The sequence below is a fragment of the Pseudophryne corroboree genome, chromosome 3, assembly GCF_028390025.1.
Source record: "Pseudophryne corroboree isolate aPseCor3 chromosome 3, aPseCor3.hap2, whole genome shotgun sequence".
Classification (NCBI taxonomy): domain Eukaryota; kingdom Metazoa; phylum Chordata; class Amphibia; order Anura; family Myobatrachidae; genus Pseudophryne; species Pseudophryne corroboree.
The window spans coordinates 135,084,444-135,091,063 of NC_086446.1; the positions used below are offsets into that span (position 1 = coordinate 135,084,444).

Here is a 6,620-nt window from a genome sequence, read left to right on the forward strand (position 1 = left end):
ATTTATTGCCCCTCCCCTTATATGTGTCTGTGTTACAATAAAGCTTCGGTCTTGTGATTCCCTCACCCTCTTACACTCCACACACATAGCCTTATTAACTGTTGTATTATTGTATAGTTTAAATGTATAGTGCAGTTCATGATTTATAGTGTAGGCTGGCCTGTGCTGTAGTTCTTGAACTGTACTATACCGACAGCATTTGTATTGTGTTTTGGCTGTGCTGCAACACAGTACTTATGTGTGTAATGTTTATGTATGTTTTTTTGCTTCTTTATGTCAATAAAGACTGCTTTTTCAATCCAATATCTGAAAACAATCAATGTTTATCTTTGATGGCAATAGAAGTGGTATGATATTTGCTGCTTTTGAAAGGCAATATCTGATATGTCCCCTATCTGGGAACCATATATTAAATGGCTTTTCAGAAAAGGGAGATGGTAGAAGAGCTTTCAGTACTTGTTGGACCGATGCACATTTCCTATTCTAGCCTCCAAAAACAGATTCAGTTGCATTTTCCAGTGTGTTTTAAATGCGCCTTTGCAAATGTCTTACATCGACAAACTTATTTAGTACTATTTTGCAAATAGGGTTACATTGTTGCAACATTGTGTTCCCTAATTGCTTGATTTTTTTAAATGCAACAATTGATAAAGACACCTGATAACTGCTCTGTGGAGTCTTATTTTGCGTCTACTTCTTATCTACATTTAATTCCCTACCTCTAATCAAGGCATTTTTAAATGCTGGGGGCTGCCAGGACGTGAGGCCTACCTAGACTTTAGATCTGAATTTGAATGTACTTGTGAACTAACTTAATTTCCTACTTCTAAATTCATTCCTAAATTCACTACTTACATGAATCCTGTAGTTGGGCATTTTGGGACTTCGATTGTGGGCATTGTTTTGTGTCCAGACCAGCAGCAGGTGGTGTGCATTTGCTGGAAAGGCATCGAAGACCTCCGATATGCTGTATCTCCTGATGTGTGTCTCCCTCAAGTGGCTGTCAGCAAATGCCTGCTAGACACCCCATTCCAAGCTGATTGTGACATCACAGTACATGCATCATAGAACAGGCATGCTAGAACATGGGTCTTCAACCTGCGACCCTCCAGCTGCTGTGGAACTACACATCCCAGCATGCCCTGCCTCAGTTTTAGCATACCTTAATAGCAAAACTGTGGCAGGGCATGCTGGGATGTGTAGTTTCACAGCAGCTGGAGGGCCACAGGATGAAGACCCATGTGCTAAAGCCAAGCCGCAGGTACATTGAATGCTAGCAAGCTGAATATTTAAATCCTTTTTATTCCGCAGCATTCCAATGTGGAAGATTCCATGGAACCAGAGATCCTTCCATTGAGAAGGACATGCTGCCTGGATGACTACACTGTGCAAATTAAATCACGGAGCCAGTTGGCTTGTGGGCGGCTCTGGTCACTGGGTGGTTGGGTGGGTGGTGTGTCGGAGGTGGAGCACATGCAAATGATTGTGTATCATCCAGCTAGTGAGAGAGAAAACTCATGCAGGAGTGTGCCTGCTTGTCAGTGGGTTATGCACCTTTCCAGACGTCAAATCTACATGGAGCAGCTGGAGAGGACAAGAGCAGGTTTGCAAAATATAGACAGAAGAGCTCTCCAGCCTAGTTTGCTGTCTGTTTCCACTTCTCTTTTCTTTAGCCGCTCCCTTCTATGCCCTTGCGCACTATCCTGACTTCTCCCATCTGCTTACTTTGTGCCTTCCAACGCACAATGCGAACTACAGGTAGTGCTGCAGGGCCCACACCCTTTTACTTGCCATACAGAGCAGCTCTGGAGCTGTTACAGTGCCCAGCTTCTGCAAGAAATCAGCTTGAATGCTTCAGGGGCTGGGGCATAGCCAACATGAGCCCCACACCGAAGGAGGGTGGAGGTCTTTAATGCAAACTATAGGTCATCCAAGCGCCGCAAAAGGCCGCCATGCCCTGCACGCCCCTTTTCTCTTTTCATATGCAGACGAGGGTTGAAGCCAACTTTGACCCACTGCTTGGATGACATCACCATATGCAAATCCATCTGCTGCAGGCCTTCCCGCAGGAATGCTTGCACTAGTTGTTGCATTTGGTTTGTTGTTTGGGGGTGCTTCAGTATTAGGCAGCCTTCTGCCCTCCCATGTTCATCTGAAAATATGTGTTCTCCCTGCAGTTGTTGTCCCCAGATGAGAGTTCCCTTGTGCTGCCTCAGTTGAATCTTCTTTACTTGACAGAGATGTGCCTGAGCAGCGGCCCTCCCCAGCCCTATCCCTAATCATACTTATTTTGCATAGGAGATACCATGGTCATGAAGATTGTTCTCCCAGGGTGAGGTTCATTCATTGCATTCTGGGTATGCTGACCCCTGTGATTTCCCCAAATGTGGGAAACTTGACTGCATTATTTGTGGTAGTGGGGGACTGTGTTTGTGCTTTCCTCTGGTCAGCTCTGGTAAAAGTCAGATTTCTTTGTCTCAGATCTTCCTCTAGCCTTGTTCTTCTTTCGAGAGTTCCCTTGTGCTGCCTCAGTTGGATATCCTTTACTTGACAGGGGGGTGCCCAAGCAGCGACCCTCCCCAGCTCTAGCCCAACTCCTACTTACCTGCCAGGTGAGATACTATGATCATGAAGGTGCTTCTCCCAGGGCAAGGGTCACCCATTGCACTCTGGGTGTGCTGCCCCTGTGATTTCCCCAAATGTGGGAAACTTGACTGCATAATTTGTGTTTCCACTGGTCGGCTTTCATATAATTCAGATCTCTTTGTCTAAGGTCTCTCTCCAGCCTAGTTTGCAGTCTGTTTCCACTTCTTTTTTTTTTGAGCCCCTCCCTTCTATACCCTTGTGCACTATCCTGACTTCTCCTCCTGTCTGCTTACTTTGTGCCTTCCAATGCACAATGCAAACTACAGGTAGTGCTGCAGGGCCCACACCCTTTTACTTGCCTTACAGAGCAGCTTTGGAGCTGTTACAGTGCCCAGCTGCTGCAAGAAATCAGCTTGAATGCTTCAGGGGCTGGGGCATAGCCATCATGAGCCCCACACCGAGTTGCTGGGCACTGTAACAGCTCCAAAGCTGCTCTGTAAGGCAAGTAAAAGGGTGTGGGCCCTGCAGCACTACCTGTAGTTTGCATTGTGCGTTGGAAGGCACAAAGTAAGCAGACAGGAGAAGTCAGGATAGTGCGCAAGGGCATAGAAGGGAGCAACTCAAGAAAAGAGAAGTGGAAACAGACTGCAAATTAGGCTGGAGAGAGACCTGAGACAAAGAGATCTGAATTATACGAGAGCCGACCAGGTGAAACACAAATTATGCAGTCAAGTGTCCAACATTTGGGGAAACCGCAGGAGTAGCACACCCAGAGTGCAATGGGTGAGCCTTGCCCTTGGAGAAGCACCTTCATGATCATAGTATCTCACCTGGCAGGTAAGTAGGAGCTGGGCTAGAGCTGGGGAGGGTCGCTGCTCGGGCACCCCCCTGTCAAGTGAAGGAGATCCAACTGAGGCAGCACAAGGGAACTCTCGAAAGAAGAACAAGGCTAGAGGAAGATCTGAGACAAAGAAATCTGACTTTTACCAGAGCTGACCAGAGGAAAGCACAAACACAGTCCCTCACTACCACAAATAATGCAGTCCAGTTTCCCACATTTGGGGAAATCACAGGGGTCAGCATACCCAGAATGCAATGAATGAACCTCACCCTGGGAAAACAATCTTCATGACCATGGTATCTCCTATGCAAAATAAGTATGATTTGGGATAGAGCTGGGGAGGGCCGCTGCTCAGGCACATCTCTGTCAAGTAAAGGAGATTCAACTGAGGCAGCACAAGGGAACTCTCATCTGGGGACAACAACTGCAGGGAGAACACATATTTTCAGATGAACATGGGAGGGCAGAAGGCTGCCTAATACTGAAGCACCCCCAAACAACAAACCAAATGCAACAACTAGTGCAAGCATTCCTGGGGGAAGGCCTGCAGCAGATGGATTTGCATATGGTGATGTCATCCAAGCAGTGGGTCAAAGTTGGCTTCAACCCTCGTCTGCATATGAAAAGAGAAAAGGGGCATGCAGGGCATGGCGGCCTTTTGCGGCACTTGGATGACCTATAGTTCGCATTAAACACCTCCACCCTCCTTCGGTGCGGGGCTCATGTTGGCTATGCCCCAGCCCCTGAAGCATTCAAGCTGATTTCTTGCTGAAGCTGGGCACTGTAACAGCTCCAGAGCTGCTCTGTATGGCAAGTAAAAGGGTGTGGGCCCTGCAGCACTACCTGTAGTTCGCATTGTGCGTTGGAAGGCACAAAGTAAGCAGATGGGAGAAGTCAGGATAGTGCGCAAGGGCATAGAAGGGAGCGGCTCAAGAAAAGAGAAGTGGAAACAGACAGCAAACTAGGCTGGAGAGCTCTTCTGTCTATATTTTGCAAACCTGCTCTTGTCCTCTCCAGCTGCTCCATGTAGATTTGACGTCTGGAAAGGTGCATAACCCACTGACAAGCAGGCACACTCCTGCATGAGTTTTCTCTCTCACTAGCTGGATGATACACAATCATTTGCATGTGCTCCACCTCCGACACACCACCCACCCAACCACCCAGTGACCAGAGCCACCCACAAGCCAACTGGCTCCGTGATTTAATTTGCACAGTGTAGTCATCCAGGCAGCATGTCCTTCTCAATGGAATACAATAATACAACAGTTAATAAGGCTATGGGTGTGGAGTGTAAGAGGGTGAAGGAATCACAAGCACGAAGCTTTATTGAAAGACAGACACATATAAAGGGAGGATTAATAAATACAAAGATATCCTTTACTATAGAATGTAGTCCAATCCGGTCTTTCAACTCTTCCACAACTGAAAAACGGATAGTGTTCCCAAGCCTTCCATCCTTGAATATCTTCAGTCTCTCGCCAATGAAGAAAACAATCCCTCCAGCAGACTCTTCAACCACGATACAAGATCACAGCCAAAAGGGCGAGAAGCAACTACACTTGCGTTTAACCAAAATGGCTAAAACTTAGTGAAGGAAAGTGCAGTGCACCAAAACATAAGCTGACACAATCATGGAGAATGCGCCAGCATATATGCTCTTCTATCTATATTTTGCAAACCTGCTCTTGTCCCCTCCAGCTGCTCCATGTAGATTTGACGCCTGGCAAGGTGCATAACCCACTGACAAGCAGGCACACTCCTGCATGAGTTTTCACTCTCACTAGCTGGATGATACACATTAATTTGCATGTGCTCCACCTCCGACACACCGCCCACCCAACCACCCAGTCACCAGAGCCACCCACAAGCGAACTGGCTCCGTGATTTAATTTGCACAGTGCAGTCATCAAGGCAGCATGTCCTTCTCAATGGAATAATCTCTGGTTCCATGGAATCTTCCGCATTGGAATGCTGCGGAACAAAAATGATTTAAACATTCAGCTTGCTAGCATTCAATGTACCTGCGGCTTGGCTCTAGCACATGGGTCTTCATCCTGTGGCTCTCCAGCTGCTGTGAAACTACACATCCCAGCATGCCCTGCCACAGTTTTGCTATTAAGGTATGCTAAAACTGAGGCAGGGCATGCTGGTATATGTAGTTCCACAGCAGCTGGAGGGTCGCAGGTTGAAGACCCATATTCTAGCATGCCTGTTCTATGATGCATGTTCCGTGATGTCACAATCAGCTTGGAATGGGGTGTCTAGCATGCATTTGCTGACAGCCACTTGAGGGAGACACACATCAGGAGATGCAGCATATCGGAGGTCTTCGATGCCTTTCCAGCAAATGCACACCACCAGCTGCTGGTCTGGACACAAAACAATGCCCACAATTGAAGGCTCAAAATGCCCAACTACAGGATTAATGTAAGTAGTGAATTTAGGAATGAATTTAGAAGTAGGAAATTAAGTTAGTTCACAAGTACATTCAAATTCAGATCTAAAGTCTAGGTAGGCCTCACGTCCTGGCAGCCCCCAGCATTTAAAAATGCCTTGATTAGAGGTAGGGAATTAAATGTAGATAAGAAGTAGACACAAAATAAGACTCCACAGAGCAATTATCAGGTGTCTTTATCAATTGTTGCATTTAAAAAAATCAAGCAATTAGGGAACACAATGTTGCGACAATGTAACCCTATTTGCAAAATAGTACTAAATAAGTTTGTCGATGTAAGACATTTGCAAAGGCGCAAACAAAACACGCTGGAAAATACAACTGAATCTGTTTTTGGAGGTTAGAATAGATGCAGGATCAAGTAGCTCAATGGGTAGGGTATTTGATTAGAATTCAACAGGTTATAGGTTTGAATCCTGGGTATGATAGTTTGAGGTGTTATTTAATAAAGTATGTTTATATATTAGTCACACATGGCTTACTTGTACAAATGGCATGTCACCAGTTAGTGCTGACTGCTGATATGCCATTTGCACAAACACGCCATGTGTGACTGTATATGCATTTAAGGAGGGCACCCCGGCAATACCACAAACCATTGAGTGTCAAGTATACTAGATATATCTTCATATCTCATGTGCTTTCTCTGAGACCAATCTTGTTATGCCCCTTCCCCACAAGGCATGCGCCTTTTGTCCATATTGCAAAAATGGGGAGGGGGGGGGGCATATAATT

The 6,620-nt window shown here is 46.1% G+C and overlaps 4 non-coding genes across 4 annotated transcripts; 2 read left to right on the forward strand and 2 right to left on the reverse strand.

The window, feature by feature from the left end:
- The first annotated feature begins 2,281 nt into the window (after positions 1–2,281).
- On the forward strand, positions 2,282–2,445 carry LOC134898802 (U1 spliceosomal RNA). The gene has a single exon (XR_010172493.1). It is a non-coding gene; the product is annotated as a U1 spliceosomal RNA (small nuclear RNA).
- Positions 2,446–2,597: 152 nt separating this feature from the next.
- Positions 2,598–2,760, forward strand: LOC134899373 (U1 spliceosomal RNA). The gene has a single exon (XR_010173050.1). It is a non-coding gene; the product is annotated as a U1 spliceosomal RNA (small nuclear RNA).
- A 508-nt stretch (positions 2,761–3,268) lies between these two features.
- Positions 3,269–3,431, reverse strand: LOC134899634 (U1 spliceosomal RNA). The gene has a single exon (XR_010173286.1). It is a non-coding gene; the product is annotated as a U1 spliceosomal RNA (small nuclear RNA).
- Positions 3,432–3,583: 152 nt separating this feature from the next.
- LOC134898953 (U1 spliceosomal RNA) lies at positions 3,584–3,747 on the reverse strand. Its single transcript, XR_010172641.1, has one exon. It is a non-coding gene; the product is annotated as a U1 spliceosomal RNA (small nuclear RNA).
- Between the last annotated feature and the right edge of the window lie 2,873 nt (positions 3,748–6,620).